The sequence below is a fragment of the Sceloporus occidentalis genome, unplaced genomic scaffold (assembly GCF_023333645.1).
Source record: "Sceloporus occidentalis isolate IW3139 unplaced genomic scaffold, rSceOcc1.0.p SCAF_1, whole genome shotgun sequence".
Classification (NCBI taxonomy): domain Eukaryota; kingdom Metazoa; phylum Chordata; class Lepidosauria; order Squamata; family Phrynosomatidae; genus Sceloporus; species Sceloporus occidentalis.
The window spans coordinates 167,291,591-167,309,196 of record NW_028316981.1 but is presented as its reverse complement, the minus strand read 5'-3'; positions in this window follow the sequence as shown (position 1 = coordinate 167,309,196).

The following is a 17,606-nucleotide window of genomic DNA, read 5'->3' as shown; positions in this document are numbered from 1 at the left end:
GAGTCCTCTCCGCCGCCTGGCCAAGGGCTGGGAGGGAGCGGGGGACTCCAACTCCCAAGGAGGAGCGCGGGGGAGGGCCGCTAGGGGTTGTGGGAGGAGTAGTTTCCCCAAGCCTTGCTGCTCAAGGGGAAAATGGTGGGCTTGACGCACTTAGGGAGCAGCCTGGGTTGCTAGCTGAGGGGAAGTAAATAATTCAGAGGGAGGCTCCAGTTGCTGGAGTGGAGGATTCAGTGCCTGGAAAGGGCCTCCTGCCTTGGCTCTGAGTTGGAGCTGGGGGGGGGGGGGGCTTTCCTTTTTTTACATCATCATCATCATCATCATCATCACCACCACCACCACCACCACAGACTGAGTTTCCCTTACCTGAAATGCTTGGGATCAGAAGTGTTTGGGATTTTGGAGATACACACACACACAGACACGTATACAGGTATTCCAGACAGATAGACTGACACACACACACATATATATGAGAAAATACAGGTGTGTGTATGTGTGTGTAGATATATATATATATATATATATGTATGTGTGTGTGTATGTGTGTATATATATATATATATGGATTACCTGTATTTCGTTATAGACTTTAATGAAAATACAGGTATTCCATACACACACACACACACACAGATGGATACTGGTATCCCCTGTGTGTGTGTGTGTGTGTGTGTGTATGAAATACCTGTATTTTCATTAAAGTTCATAACAAAATACAGGCATTCCATATATAGCTGCATGGAGATATAGATATATATGTATGTATGTATGTATGTATGTGTATATATATATATGGAATACCTGTATTCCATTACGAAGTTTAATGAAAATAGAGATATTCCACACACACATATGAGGGAAACTCAACCTGTATTGAAAGCGATGTACAGGTGGAGCAAGTTCAACGTGGTGTAGTGGTTTGAGCGTTGGACTACGACCCTGGAGACCAGGGTTCAAAGCCCCACTTGGCCATGTAAACCCAGTGGGTGACCTTGGGAGCATCACACTCTCTCAGCTCTAGAAGCTGGCAATGGCAAATACCCTTTGAAGAAACTGGCCAAGAAAACCCCATGATAGGGTCGCCTTAAGTAAGAAACATCTTGAAGGCACACAACAATAAAAGTTCACTGAAATGCAACCAGAACGATGTCCTAATGTGGTTTATGGAAGCTGAACCTGAAGAAATGTTAAGATATATGACCAAGGAATACACACAAAAACACACTGTGTACAATAGCACTGTAAAAATGACACACACCCCCACATGTAGAAAATTCATGCTGTTGTCTAATAGCGTAAGGACTTGATGATTTAAGCCCCATTTGCAAATAAACAGAAGCTGGCACAGAGGTCAAAAGACAGAAATTGTTCTACAGAAGCCTTACATCCACTAACATGAAAAAGTATTTTAAAGAATTTGCACAGAAAGTCTTAGAGTGGCATTTTGAATGCGCCGTTACAAAACCTGAACTGCACCTGTGCAGGCGTAAGTGATATGAAATAGTACAGAGCATGCAAAGTGAAGCCTCATGAGGCACACAAAATGGTGTGTTACATATGCCTGAGCTTTGGCTGCTTGTCTCAACACCGTTTCCAAATTCCAAAGGCTCATACGCAGATAAAAGCGGACTCCTTTTGTTACCTGTTATTGCACTCCCGGCTCTCATCTTTTTTTGTCTTTGAAGTTGCACTTTGCAAATAGCAATGACATGGACATGGACTATTGTTGCTGTGTGCCTTCAAGTACTATATTTTGTTTTTCTTATGATGAAGCTCAGGCAAACCTATCATTGGGTTTTCTTGGCAAGAGAGTTTGCCATTGCCTGTCTCTGAGGCTGAGAGAGAATGACTTGCCCAAGGCCACCCAATGGGTTTCCATGGTGGAGAAGGGTTCAAACCTTAGTCTTGTTCATATTTGTATCTCAGCTGCCCTCCAATAACCACAAGGCAGCATTAATGGTTTTCCTATCCACTACATCCTCACAACAATCCTGTGAACTGGGCCAGTCAGATTGTCCTTCATGGGTCAGCAGGGATTTGATTCTGGATCTCCATGGTTCTGATCCACCATTCTTAACTACCTCCTTGGCTTTCTAGAATGCATGTTTGGTTTTTATTTTATTTTTTTCATATTCTTGTTAACAGCATTTACCAAGGTATACAGACAGAGTTAGTCACTTAGGAAACAGGCTGAATCTGCTCTTGCAAAAATAATCCAGTTTGACATTGCCATGGTTCAATGCTATGGAATCCTGGGATTTGTGGTTTTTATTGTGGTGCCAGAACTCTCAGACCGAGAAGGCTAAATATCTCACAAAACTCCAGCTCTCAGAATTCCATAGCATTGAGCTATGGTTAAAGTAGTGTCAAACTGCATTGCTTTTTCTGCAATGCAGATTCAGCCACAGTGAGAACCTGGAAGGTTTACACCTTGGTTCCATATAACTTAGGACCACAGAAGAAAGTTGCTACTTGCCCAGTTCAACAGCCTACTAAAAATATAGGTAATCGGATCCTAGCTTTATGCACCTTTCTGGGATACAGCGACACTGGTTCCTCTCTGAGCACTTCCAGACAAACAGTTTAGCTTCATAATTTTTTGTGGGTTTTTCGGGCTACGTGGTCATGTTCTAGAAGAGTTTCTTCCTGATGTTTCGCCAGCAGCTGTGGCTGGCATCTTCAGAGAATGCTCTAAAGTTTAGCTTTAGCTGTGGGTTCCTGCACTTACGGGGGGTTAGTTTAGATGGCTCTTGGGGTCCTTTCCCTCTCTTTGATTCTGTAAGTTCTTAACTCTACCAGACAAAGAACACTGAGTGGTTTGCCCACTTTTGCCTCTTAAATAGGTAGAAAAAGATAGAAGAAGCAGTAGGAAGAACACGGGAAGTTTACAAATGGAAGAAGATGACTTCTTCCTTGTTTGTTGTTGATGTGTGCCTCCAAGTCATTTTTGACTTATGGCAACCCTAAGGAGAAGCTATCATAGGGTTTTCTTGGCAACTTTCTTCAGAGGAGGTTTGTGTAGGGTAATTTAAGTTTCCTAAGGCTTCGGCCTTTGGAAATGTCAAAAATGTCAAAGCCAAGCCTGTTAGGGACCAGCTTTAAATCAGCAGAACAGCAGAAATGTGCCTTTGTGTAACTACGGCCCGTTACACATGGGCACCCTAGGACGGACTCAGTCCATGCTAGTGTTAGAAAGGGGCGTCTCTTCCAGATGCCCCTAACCCTACCACGGACTGAGTCCGTAACAAATGGCGGCGACCGTTCCACATGGCCACCGCCATCTTGACATAGCAGTCCGCACGTTGCGCCCCGGAAGTGATGCCACAAGTGCATGACTAGCGCCTCACGGCGTCTTTTCCGGGGCCCAGGAAGGAGCGCGATTTTCGCGCTCCTTCTCTGCAGCATCCGGGAACCGCACCGTTTGGCTGCTGTGGTTCCCGGACGCTGCAACCGACGGCGGCGGCAGACCGCCACTTCTCGGCGGTCTGTAACGGGCCTACGTTTCCTGAAGAACCGAGACTGACTCAAAAACAACACAAGTAGCTTGTTGTTCAAAACAAAAGTTTATTAATGACTTTAATCTATGTATACATAAAGCCTGTATCCTAATCTACTTAATGGATAGTTCAGGTAAAAAGAAATTTTTATCTCACCATCTTTCCAAAGAAAGCTGAGAGAGGAAGAAGATGGAAAACATGCACTTCAGATAAAAATCAGTCCTGTCTATCCCCTTTTGTGGGATAACACTGGAACAAAATTCAGCTAAGACAAAGGTGGGGAAATAAGTGGTCATCTAGAGATTGTTGGGTTACAACTCCCTTCAGTCCTCCTGATGTTAGCCAATGAGGAGGGAAGATGGGAGTTGTAGTCCAGTAGCAGCATCTGGAGGGGCATCTATTCCCCATCCCTTAGTCTTGGGGCATCTCTGCCAGAGACAAATCTTTTCATGTGTCGGTATGCCAGGGTGGTGAGTGGCAGCTACCTGTCTGCACATTGCCAGTGATTGATGCATTATAGGAGCTGCAACCTATCAGCGTTTGATGGATGCTTTCTCTCTCTCTCTCTCTCTCTCTCTCTCTCTCTCTCTCTCTCTGCTTCTCCTCCCCTGTACTCTGGCTGTTGTGAAGATCAGGTATCATTACAGTCTGGTGGGAGAGACCAGGTTTTAGTGCCTAATATCAGCCTGAGACATAGATTGAAATTAAACAGGCGAAGTTTTCTCCATCACTTCATTCTGGGGAGAAAGCTTTGGCCTTCTAGATGTTTTGGACTTCAGATCCTGGAAGGCCCAGTCAGTCCAAAACACCAATGTATTACTATGGCTTCTTTTAAAACCTGAGCTCTGAAAATTTAATGTATGGACTACAAATCCCAGAACCCCCCAGAATAACCATTTTATCTTAGGGATTCTGAAAGCTGGAAGTCAAAAATACAACGTTCCCAGAAATTGCCATTGCCATTGTCTATGGCTGAGAGAGTGTGACTTGCCCAACGTCACCCATTGGGTTTTTATGCTCAAGCAGGAATTTGAATCCTGGTCTCCAGAGTCATAGTCCAATGCTCAGACCACTACACCACGTAGATCCACACATAGTGAATCAGTTGTTCAATTTAATGCGCCCCCCCATAAAAAGGATTAAACAATTCTATCTAATAAAATTACAGACAATAAAATCTAAAAACAATGGTACAATGATAGAATAATGGTGGGCAGAATCTTCACTTATATGTGTCTCTTGGGGGGGATCTTTACGTGGCCGGGTTCTATTCCGGGAAGGCCTGCCGGAAGAGATCCATCTTGACAGCTTTCTTGAAGCTCTTTAGGTTGGTAATTTGAAGGATCTTGTCCAGCAGGCCATTCCATAAAGTGAGAGTGATCGCGGAAAACATTCTCTGGGAGGTCACCGTCAATCTGGTCTTTGTGGACTGCAACAAATTCCTCCCAGAGGATCTGAATGCACGGGGCAGATTATATCGAAGGAGGCAATCCCTTAAATAGGTTGGGCCCAAGCCATGGAGGGCTTTAAAGGTAATGACCAACACCTTGTGCTGTGCCCAGAAACTAATAGACAGCCAGTGGAGTGATTTCAATATTGGTGTAATATGGTCACTCCTAATTGTTCCTGTGATCAATCTGGCTGCCATATTCTGTACCCATTGAAGTTTCTGGACTAGGCACAAGGGTAACCCCATGTAGAGTGCATTGCAAAAATCAAGTCTTAAAGTTACCAGTGCATGTACTACAGTTTTGAAGTCACCCAGCTCCAGGAAAGGGCGCAGCTTGTATATCAGCCGGAGCTGATAACAGGCACTCTTGATCGGCACATTCACCTGATTTCTCATCTGAAGCAACGAGTCGAGAAGCACCCCTAAGCTGCGAACACAGTCCTTTGAGGGGAGCGTGAGCAGCACCAGAGGAGCACCACCATGCTGCCTGGCATGTGGATGGGTGAGCGGCATGACGGCAGCATCAGGACAGCATGGGGGCATGTATCCTGTGAACACCACGCCCCCACTCTCCCCCAAGGCCAGTGTATAAAACTGGTCTGCACAGCCTCTAAGACTTTTTTTTTTTGTTCAGCACTGAGAAGAAACAGGTCTACCCTGCACTTAGGTCTAGATGCCAGTCGAATATGGAAACAGTATGCTGGCTCCTGCCAGGCAGCCACATGGGAGATTGGTATACCCAAAACATCCTGCATTCTTTCATCCTTGTGGAATGTGAGATGTAAGAACAACACTTCTGTTCTTCATAATAAGAGCCACAATTATAAGGGAGCAGACCTCCATTTGAGGGGCACTTGGGAAAAGGTCTATCATTTTGGGCTGCAAGCATTTTAGATATGTTGGACTACCAATTTGGACTGAGTTCTTTTGTTAGGCGAATGAGGCAGCAGTGGTGTAGAGTGGGGAAGAGCTCCTACACCCCATGACCAGGGAGAGATTAAGACTGCCTGAGACATTTCACTCTCTCATGTTTAAAAGCCCTGATAGAATTATCTGATGTAAAGCTTGAAATGTAGTTTTCAACGTATTTATTTACTTAGTATGTATTTTCTTAATCTAAGGCCCTATGCTGTAGTTTACCTATCTTGTATGTAAATCTGGCACTCTTCCATACAGAAAACAGAAAGGTGTTGCAGATAGCCTAAGTCCATTTGACGTCCTCAAGGAAAATGGTGGCTACTGCTTTCTCCTTAGCTCAGTGTTGAGCTAAGATAATGGTGTTTATCACACTATACTCTTATAGTGCTACTATTCCACTTTAACTGCTCTAGTTGCCTCCTGTTGCATTCTGGGATTTGCAGTTTTAAGGAGGGGTATTTAGAATTCTCAGGCAGAGTGCCTGAGAATTCTAAATACCCCTCCTTAAAACTGCAAATCCCAGAATGCAACAGGAGGCAACTAGAGCAGTTAAAGTGGAATAGTAGCACTATAAGAGTATAGTGTGATAAATACCATATGTCACATACCCTCCCAGCAGGTTTCATGGATGAAAACTGGGATCCCTGTGTAGTCAAGATGGCAATAGTCCTTGTTCTTTGTGCAATACTCAGGGCCTTTTCACAATGAAGCTCAAGTGAATCCAGAAGATAAAAATCTCAGTTGGATTGACCTTGATTTAGTCAATGGGAAGCCACATGACAACAAGTAAGCTGGTGTTTATGAACCAACTATTGTCAAAACAAAGAGTTTGAAGTTTGCAACAGAAGCTACACCTGCTGTTCTTCAAAATGCTGACCTTATTAAATTACAGCTTGAAAGTAAAAGTGATAAAGAAGGGTGCTGTGAAGATGCTGTTAACTCTGGTGCAACTGAAGGCTAAATGGAATTTTATTTAACCGTTCTTGTAAAATTCTTTACAGGATACAAGCTAAAATGCATAAGCTAAAAAGAGGCTGCAGCAGTTTGCCTTTGCCTACTGGGAAGGGAAAGACTCCACCTGCTCCTCTTGACCCTGGTGAGTTAATTGAATGCAGATGACTTTTTCACATTGAATTCAGTTTGTAGTAACTGAAGTAAGCTGAGGATAAAGAGGGAAAGTGGGAGGAGGAGAGAGAAACTGGGACATTTTAAAAGGAGCTGGACCTTTGGGATGACAGAAGATTAATCAGGGCTGTCCCTATCACATCAGGAATAGTGAAATGTATGGCATCATCATTGTTGTAACAATTCTCCATTCAGTTGGCTTCTGCACTGGAATTGGGGCGATAGAAAGGGTGGCGTAGTGCTTTGAGAACTGAACTACAATTCTGGAGACCAGAGTTTGATTCCCTGCTCAAACACAAAAACCTACTGGGTGACCTTGGGCCTCAGAGGATGGCAATGGCAAACCCCCTCTGAGGAAACTTGCCAAGAAAATCCTATGATAGGTTTGCCTTAGGGCTGCCATAAGTTGGAAACAACTTGAAGACATGCAACAACAACAAGGCAGGTAGAGGTTGGTTCCCTCTTACTTTTTGCCTTAGGTGGCAAAATGTCTTCGGCTGGACCTGTAGGACTGATATACGCAACCTGCCTCATCTCCCAAAGACTTAGCCCAGTCTGCCTGTATATTTTGGCACCAGAAAACCTGATGCACACAGCATGGGTTTGTATTATGGAAGAAAAGCCTATCAAGAAATGTCTGCTGTGAAGAGCCTTTGCTTTTTACAGCTACTTGGGGCTTCATGCTGTAAAAAGCAACAAGAGTCTTGTTGCCACTTTAAGCAGGAGCTGAAGTACCTTGAGAGAATGCTTTTAAGACCCCACAGAGCCTCATGTCAGCAGCTTTCTCACTCTCCTGGAGCACACGGAGGGATGATGAGTGTGCATGGACACGTGTGTGTACATGCTGGCGGGACATAAAAAATGTTTTTTGTGGCCCAGAGTGCCATAGATTTGGAGGGCAGTGACGCCGCACAGTGCTAAAAAGCAAGAGAACCACCGCTTGAAGCAGGACCTAATTAAGGCCTTCACTCTGGCTGGCTCATTTGCCTCTCATTAGTGCCTCCAATGCCAGGCCTGGCACTAAAACGAACAGAAGGGGCTGTTGGCTCAGCATTCTGTGCCTGGCCCCGCACGGTGTGCCAGCCCGCCTCGTCGCGCCAGGCTGCCCTTCTTCTCCTCCAGCCTGCCAATCACTGGGCTTTAAAGTGAACTTGTTCATCAGAAGAACATTTGGCCATGAAGCTGTGTATGTATAAATCCTTCAGTCTGCAAGTCAAATGATTTGTTGCTTTTCTCCTCCTTTTAAGTCAGAAAAGGAGTGCAGAAGCCACACAAATACTGTACAATTTTTTTCAGCACACCCGGACTACAGCTACCACCACCAGAATAAGGCTGAAATCCTGTACCAGGGTATATATACCAAGTGGGCTGGCAATAGCTCTGAGTGGCAGATGTCTTTAAGACCTGCTCTCTAGGCTTAAGGCAGGCAGGGAGGCGGGGAGGGTGGCACACAGCTGCCTCCAGGGCCTTGCTGGGGGGGGAGGTCCTGGGGGAGGGGCCAAACTGGGGTGGGACCATGTGGCCCCGCCCCAAACCGGGAAAGTCCCGCCCCCAGGCGGGATATGGCAAGCCTATATCCATATGTATCCGTGGAGAAGCATCCATGGTGGAATTGTTGGGATAGTGACAAGTTCTACACTTGAGCTATTATAGGGTTAATGACCATTACAGGGTTAACGGAGACCTACTGAGAACAGAGATGACTTCCAGCTGTATATGCATAGCTCTAATCAACTTTAGAGTCTTAATAAGGCTAGCTTTGTAGTGAGATGTCTCTCTCTCCCTCTTTTGCTTACTCTATTCTCAGCCTTCTTTTGTGTTGTATTATACTTGTGTTATTTGCTTGTATTATATAGTTTGTATTATTTGCTATTTGTTATTATTATGTTTGCCATTACTACTATGGTTTATTTTATATCCTTTTGTATATATGGGTTTTGTATGATTCTGTTACGTATATTATTTGTTACCCTTTTAAGCATTTATAGATAAAGCCTTATTTATAGTACCTTGTCTCAATTAGTCTCTTTCCAAATCCATTGTTCCAACAGTGATATCACAATGCTTTTAGTCAGTATGAAGCAGAGTCTTGGGCAAGGTAAAGGGTCCTGATTTGAAGACCTTGCTTGGTCACAAAGGTTACCAGAGACTGGGGAAGTGCAGCCCCCCCCCCAACCTTGTTAAGTTCTAATCTCCATACTTTTTAGCCAATGCCTGATGGGAGATGTAGTCCAAGAATGTATCTAGAGGGCTACAGCTTTCCAATCCTCTATCATAAGCAAATCACACATGGTCTCAGTTTGGTCTACTTTACAGTAATGTCTTGTAGTTACAATTAGATTTTCCATATGTACTTCCTTGAGTTAAAAGTACAAATGGGATAAAAAGGTAATCATTAATCGTTACTGTCACTGTTTCAGCCTAGGTCCAGTTCTTTAGCAATACTTCATGGAGGATCATAGGATAAATTTAACAGGATGGGAGTCCAGTGGTGTTCAATAATCCACTCTAGGGCAGGGAATATAATGAGCTTGTGTATAAGTACAACACATGCTATCTGTTTCTTAGTGAAGAGAAAGACATCACACTCTGTGGTCTTACCATCCATTAAGAAAAGTAGAAGGAATTTGTGTGCAAAGGGATGGATAAAGTCAGCTTTTCTTTTTTCTACATCAGTTTTTTAAAACCCTTTAGCTTTTTAGTTCTCATTATGAAACAAGCAAACTGTAGATTTTGCTCACTTCATATTCAAAATTGTATTGACCAAATATCTGTAGTATCTGCACCTGCCAAATTCAGTGGGTACAGTTGGTCCTAGCATGGAAAGGAGGGCCATGGCGTGCGTACTGGCTTGCCATATAAGTGTTAAAAATGGGGAGCTTGCCAGGGAAAAAGAAGATGAAGAAGAGATGGCAACCATCATTCCGCCTTGAGAGAACTGAATATATTGAAGTTCAACTCTAGACTTTTAAGAGCCAAGCAAGTAAGAGCTCAGGCTTTTAATAGCTAAGCAATTTGTCAGATTTTCTTTCTACCACATTATGGTTTTTTGCTGTTGTTGTTCTGTGTTTTCAAGTAATTTTTGACTTATGGTGACCCAAAGGCAAACCTTACATGGTGTTTTCTTAGCAATTTTTAAAAGAAATGTTCAAGCCCACTGGAATTGTCCAAACAATTAACTTTTCCAAGCAGACCCTGCCCATATCAGAGGTATATGTGGTTGAGATACGGGGAAAGGGTTTCCTATGGTTGAGCCCAATTATATAATTCTCTGCTGTCTGGCACACCACTGCTTTTTCAGAAGTTAAGATTTATCTGGTTGGTGGGAATTGTTATTTCATCTGTCACTCTATATTTAATTTTATGTGGTTTGTTAATGTCAACTATTCAGTATTGTGCTAATATTTGATAGTTTTAGCTGCATTGGCCATTCTGGGTGGAAAGGCAGTCTATAAATGTTACTAAAATAAAGGAATAAATACATATATATGAGGGTGGAAGCTGTTCTTGGTTCAGGCATTTCACAATGCACATGTAAAGCTTACAATATCCAGAATCCTTGTGTGTATTACAGATCCCTCTCTCTGTCCCACAAAATGGGGAATATAACTCCATTATGTAACTTTTATAATCAGAAATGAATATAAACAGCACTAGAGAGGCTCAAAGGCAATTTAAGATGCATAAGTGAACATAATCCAAGCAAAAATGGCAAAACATAAAATATAGGAACAACCCTAATTTTAAACACACACACACACACACCCAAATTGTACTGTCAGGCTTCTCATTCAAGCCCACATTGTGAATGAATGAATGTTTTGTGGTGGTCATGTGTATAGGAGAGATACTTGCTGTTGATTTTGTGTATTGTGTCTTGTTGTTGTTATTGCAACATTTTTTTTTTAGTTTCTATTATTACAGTTGGTTATATTGACTTTGCTGTATTGATTATGGATTTTGTATCCTTTCTTGTAAGTTACTTTAAAACTGTTTTTGTGTTGGGATCTGACATATCTGACAAATGGGATGTGAGTGTGGAAGGAGAAGGGCAAGCCAGCCATTGTGCAAATAGGATCACTGATCTAGTGAGTGACTGTACAAAGTGGCTACTGCAGCCTTGACATTCCATGTTGTAGTGGAAGACCAATAGAAATTCAGAAAGGGCCCTTAGGTTTGGTTATTTTCCAGATTTATAGCCCACTCAGAGGCTCAAGTTGAACAGCAGAATGGTTAAAGCTGCAAAGTAGGTTACTCATGAGTCTTCAGGGGAATGTTGGTTGCAATGACTTCTTGCAGGAAATATTAGGAATAGGAATTCTAATCCGGCCTTCTAATGGCACACCAACTACAGCTATGGCAGACCATCCCAATACGTAACTCCAGCTTTCAAGCAAAGTCTAAAGTAGATCTTCTATGATCTTCTCTCTCCATTAGCCCTGAATGTTTATTTGCTCCAGAGGTCTGTAGCCAAAGCCTGTAGCTTTACCCTCTGAGAGCCTCACCACTCATTGCCCTTCTGTCTGAGGGCCTGAACAGACAGGCCAAAATAAAGCTGCTTCTGGCCACTTTGGAAGTATGCTGTTTAAATGAAGCATGCGTGCTAAGAGGCCGGAAGCTGCACCAAAGCCATTCTCCAGTCCTAAGGAGTGGAGCACAGCTTTGGCACAGTTTCTGTCCTCTTAAGATGCATGTGTCATTTAAACAGCATACCTCCAAAGTGACCCGAAGCAGCTGTATTTTGGCCTGTCTGTTCAGGCCCTGAGTTAGGAAAAGTTATCTTTTTGGATTGCAGCTGCTAAAATCTCCAAGCCACTGGACAGGGAATTCTGGTAGTTGTAGTCCAAACTCTAAATAACTCCAGAAAGCTATTGCCCCTCTAGCTTTGTCCACATTTATACACCCTGGCTGGTTTCACTGTGCAAAACTCCAGAGGGCTCTATTAGAGCACTGGCACATCCTTGTTCAGACCAGCTGGTGTTAGCAGACAACCTTGTAGCATCCTGGTTTGGCTGAGCTCTGTGAGTGTGGCAAAAACCAGATGAGTCTCATGCCATGATCCAGGCTTAACTGCATTAGAAGAGCTTCTCAGTGTGATAACTGTGAAATTGGATTGTTCAGCACCTCTGTATCACCAGACACAACAACTTTTCTATATAAGCTCACAGATCTTACCAAACTATAGACCAAATTATATGATTAAATACACCAAGATGTGGGGCAATGAATATGCTTCTGTGCTGTGGATGGCCATTTGACTTCTTCACCTATGGCCCCATTCCCACTATAAAAAGAATCGGATTGATGAGCAAATTAAATGACCCTAGTTTCCATTTGAAACCAGTTCCTGTCGCAATGTGATCAAATCTGTCATGATGAAGCGAGGCAAAGGCGAAAGAACCGGTTTTTCCAGACACCAGCTAAAAAAAGGTTCTTTTGAAAAAACGGGATTCCAAAGCTTGTGGAGCAAGTGGGAATGAAAGATTGGAATCGTAGCATTCTGGAGGGGAGGGACTAATGGCAGAAAGCTGTTTACCATCCCTCCCCATTTTTTGGAAGATGTCACCCCCCCCCCCCCAATCCTGCCTTGTCATTTATTGGTGTGATATTTGGTTCCTTTTTAAAAATAAATAAATAAATAAAACTAAGTGACCCAATGGTTTAGCAACTACTTGCAAAGGTGCTAAACCACTCTATCGCTTAATCGCCTAATTGTATTTACAAGAAAAAGAAAAGAAAAGATGCCCTGTCCTCCTTCTCACAGTTCTCCCTGGTTCCCAATGCCCTCCATTTTGGTCATCCTCCTCCTTCTCTTCTCCCTTCCCAGTCTGGCAGTGTCCCTTCCCCAGCCCCAAGCTCCCTTCCCAGTCTTGCCTCTGTCTCATCCTCCTCCTCTTCTCCGCTCCCCCCCGCCTTGCCTTGCTCTACTGCCATCCTCCTTGTCACACTATCTCAGCCTCAAACTGTCTCAGCCTCAGAACATACTCTATCAGCCTCCAGCCGCCCCCCCCCCCCCCGCCTCCAATTTCCAAGCTGGGTTTACATCAGATGATTGACAGGGGAGTTTAAAGTGGTGCTGCCAGTGGGAACCACAATCCCTCAAGAAAAAAAACCTGATCACACAGAGTAAGGAAAAAAACCCTCTTTCATAATGAGAACTAGGGGTCTTTTGAAATTGCTTTCCACGAAGCGATTCATCCTGCCAGTGAAAATGACCCCTTACACAGCCAGATCCGGAAATGTTGAAAACATGTGGTTGCAGGGAGTTTGGAAGCCTGTCTTCCTGAAGAATCAAATGATAACCAGTGGAATACATTGTGAATACTGCATTAAGAGGACAGATATTGACTGATAGTATTTATCAACTAGAGCTAAGGGGGTGCAATGTTTCCCACAACAAATCCACAAGTAGCTCAGGTCATTCTTTGTAAGATGTAGTGGGGAAACATTTGGTCCACTAGATGTTGTTGGACTAAAACTTCCCTCGTCCTTTCACCTAGGTTTGCCAGATAAGGCTGATGGGACTTGCAGTCCAAACACAGATTGCCCACATCTGTTGTAACACACTTAGCACAATGCTTCTCAGACCTCTGCTGAGTCTATTTCCTTCATAGGAATTTTCTGCACAATATATTACTGGTAAACTAAGAGAAAGCAGATTAAGATTTGCAAGAGCTGAGCTGTGATATCAAAGCAGAACATCTGAGTTCCAGGTTTTTTGCTGTTTGATAAAGGTGAACTGTAACTAAGGAAGCTAGGCATTTTTATTAGGATTTAAAACAGTGGGAAAGTCTACTCTTTTAACTTGTGAAAGAAGGTGTTTTTGTTTGTTGAGATCAACATGCTTAAATTTTACTTTCTTTATGCTCATTCTGCCCTGCAACCACTGCATATATTAATCTGGTTTATTTTTTTACTGCAATCCCTTTAAAGGGATGTAGACACTTATGTGCAATTCAAATCTGCTGCTCTGAGTGGGATATAAATCAGAATAAACAAACCACTAAATAAAATATGACAATATGAGAGTGTTTTCACTTTTAATAGTTCTTGAACTGTAAGATATGAATGACCCAGATTATTTGACACAGATGCATTGACTCTGCTTGTTGGGAGCAAGGGTGAAAGAAGGAGCTAATGAATGTTCTCAAAGAACCCAAGACAGTTCGAGTGCTGGAGCTTAAAACAGGTCTGATTCTGATGTACAAGGCTAAGAAATCACTGATATACAGATTGTACAGCAGTATGCCCCACTGAGTTCAATTAGATTTACTCCAAGGTGGGTTGCTATGGGACTAAAGCCTAAATCTGTTTATGGCTGTAATCCTGATCAGTTTTCCCTGAATGAGTGTATTCCAGATGGCAATACTAGTTAGGGATGATGAAGGTTGTAGTCCAACATGTCTGGAGAGCATTAATTTAAGAGAGGTTACAATGTACGCATGGCACCCAGATGGGTTTTGTTCTAAGTCCACTTTGGGTACTGAAATGGTGCCATCTGTCTTGTCCAATAGAAACCTTTATTGTTATGCTGTTCTTTGTCCCTGACAGAGATGGAGTAGAACCTGAACCATCCAAACCGTCCACAGCCACCCACCTGTTCAACAGCAGCTTCGCTGTTTCTGGGCTATGCTTGGGGAGTTTTCTGTTCCTTGTTAGTAGCCACAGTTCTGGAACCATCGAGCCCTTCTGTGCTCCTGGTGCTCTTCATGTAGTCTGGGCAGCCGGTGATTAAGCAAGCCACTGACTGGATAATTGCTGAACATTTGTGGTGGCGACTGCTGTCACCAGGACTTGGTGTGTTATTGCAGAATCGCTGTGGCGGGTAATGACTCTCTATTGCAGCTGAGAGAGCACACTAATTATCTGGAGAGAGACTGCTCCTCACGCTGCATCCTTTGGAAGGGCAAGATGGATGGGATGCTGAATTCAGCTTTTGCCCATGCTCTCCTGGGTCAGGTTCACAAGACTGGCACCCTTACCAGCTGGCATGAAGCATGTCCAGAGGTTAAGGATTTGGTGTTTGGAGGCTGTGACTGTGATCACACTTTACTAATGAGAACTGCAAGCTGTGTTAGTTTGTCGCAGGAAAAACAAAAAAGACTTATGGCATCTTAAAACCTAGTAGTTTTTGTGGCATGAGCTGCAGTGGTCTCCAGCCCACTGCAGTGCCTGATGAAGTAGATTGGAGACCATAAAAGCTTAGACCCTGTTAGTGTTTAACATGCTCCAATATTCTACACCCTTAAGGCACCAGATCCTGTCTGATCTTGGAAGTTAAGCAGAGTCAGCTCTGGTTAGTGCTTTGATGGGAGACGGTCAGCTAATATCAGTTGCTGTAGGCTATATTTCAGAGGAAGGGACTGACAAAACCAGTTCTGAGTATTCCTTGCCTAAGAAAAGCCTGTGAAATTCATGAGGGCTGCCCATACGTTGACAGGTGACTTGAAGGCACATAGAAAAAAATTCTTTACTACTAAGCAAACCCTCATTTGGCACACATTTGGGGGATTACTTTGAATATATCATCATCCTCATCATACACCACCATAAACCACCACCACCATCCCTCTCCTTTTTTCCTCCAAGGAACCCAAAGCACTTTACATGATACTCTTCCTTCTCTTCCTTTGATCCTCACAACATCTCTATGAGGACAGTTAGGCTGCCAATATGACCTGGCTCAAAATCACCTACTGAGATTCATGGCTGAGTGGGGCCTAGAACCTGGATTTACTGAATCACAGTCCAACAGTCTTAACACTGACTGCATGACGCTGACTGCAGGGAGGTGGCTCAAATAAGCATTCTACCCAGGCCTCTCTTTATCTCTTTAAAAGGCCCAAAAGCAGCTATTTGGTTCTGTATCTGAGAATGTTGTCTCTCTCACACACTTTTCAAACTGGAAAGTGCTTTATTTCTGACTCTTATACAGGTGTTCTTATAAGCATGGTTGGGCTGGATTGCTGTTATAAGTACTGTCTGTGATTGTAATATGTTGTTCTGTGCTTTCAAGTCATTTCCACTTTACGGCAACTGCATTAATTCTGCAGTGTGGCAGCAGCTGAAGTGAGAACTACTTTTGCACTTTGAAATCAGTTTGCAGCAAAGGATGAAGCTGAGGACAAAACAGGAAGGGGAGAGAGAAATAGGGACATTTAAAAAGCTGAAAAGTAATACAAGAGGCAATGAATTGGGACTGTCCTTGGCAAATTAGGATAATTGGAGGGTGTGCTGTAATCCTCTTGCTTGTGCTGTCATGACAAAAAAGACCCTAAATCTAAACTGAAACGAGAGAAATAGGTGTGAGGTTTTTATACTCTTTATATGTTGGGGAGTGCTAAAGAAATAATAATGCACAGGAACAACAATATTTCTATATCTGGCTGTCTTATAAAGAGCAACTAGCCTTTGCTGTCTGGCCTAACTGGCTATTTTGCTAGGCCCAAAAAGAAATAAATTAATTACAGAATTACAGAACATCCTTTTTGGTCAGTCAGATTGGAGCAGGGCAACAAATGAGAAATACCTGACAGTAGTGAGGTACTGGAGAAGACAGCTGTATAGCACGCAATCTGCCCTGAGCCCTTTTCAGCTAACCTGCTGCTTCAGGTGTGATGGAGGATGATGCCCCATTGCTTCTGTATTGAGCTGCTGGTCTAGTTGGCTTTTGTAAATGTCCCAGGCTGCAAAATGTCCTGGGTCTGCCCTGGATATATATGTTTTATAGTATACACTTGCTGCATTGTTTCATATCCTAAATTTGTGCTGTGACACACTTACCAAAATAGCTGTCTGCCTGCTCCAAAAGGATCAGGGTGGTGGGAACAAAGGTGTAGTAGTTGCATTTGGGAGAAAATATATCTATGTTTATTTGTCTTATAATTTCCAAACCCCCTGGAAGCCTGGGAAGAGTCCCAAAGTAACTTTTCCAAGCTCTGACTTTAGTCCATAATCTGTCTTGATAGTAGTCAAAGGAGTGAGTCCAACAATTTCCTGCCATTCAGTTGAGAAGGGATTACAGCTCACCCGTCTAGCAAACTTTAATCAGCATGAGTTTCATTCCTTGTCAGGAGATTTTGGTCCTATTTCAGGGTTTCTATTATTTTTTTCTTTTTAAATTCTGGCATACACTGAAGTAAAATGATGCCATTCTCAAATAGGGCCATTCCATCTGTCAAGGGAAGGCAAGGGGCAAAGTACCAGATCTTGGCAGCTCAGTCTGGGGGGCAGCTGGGGGTGAGAGATTTTTGCCCAAAGAGAGATAAATCTGAGAAAAGGCTGCTGGCCTTGCCCAGCAGGCAGCTCTCTGCCATCTGGAGAAATGAAATCTTGGTGCTTTTTAAGGGTTAATGGTTTTCAGATTCTGGCAAGCAGTGTGCCAGTCTTGGAAAAGTCTCTTCCATCTGTCTCAGGAAGCCAAGGGGCAAAGTGCTGCATCTTGGCAGCTCAGCTTGGGTAGGTCCTGCCTCAGCTCCCACCAAAGAAGAAAGGTTATTGGCCCTGCCCATCTGGCACCTCTTTGCCAGCTGGAGAAATTAAATATTTGGCATGGAGACCAGAGGGCAAGGCTCGGAGCAGAGCTCCAGCCACTGACCTGAAATTGTTTTCCCGGA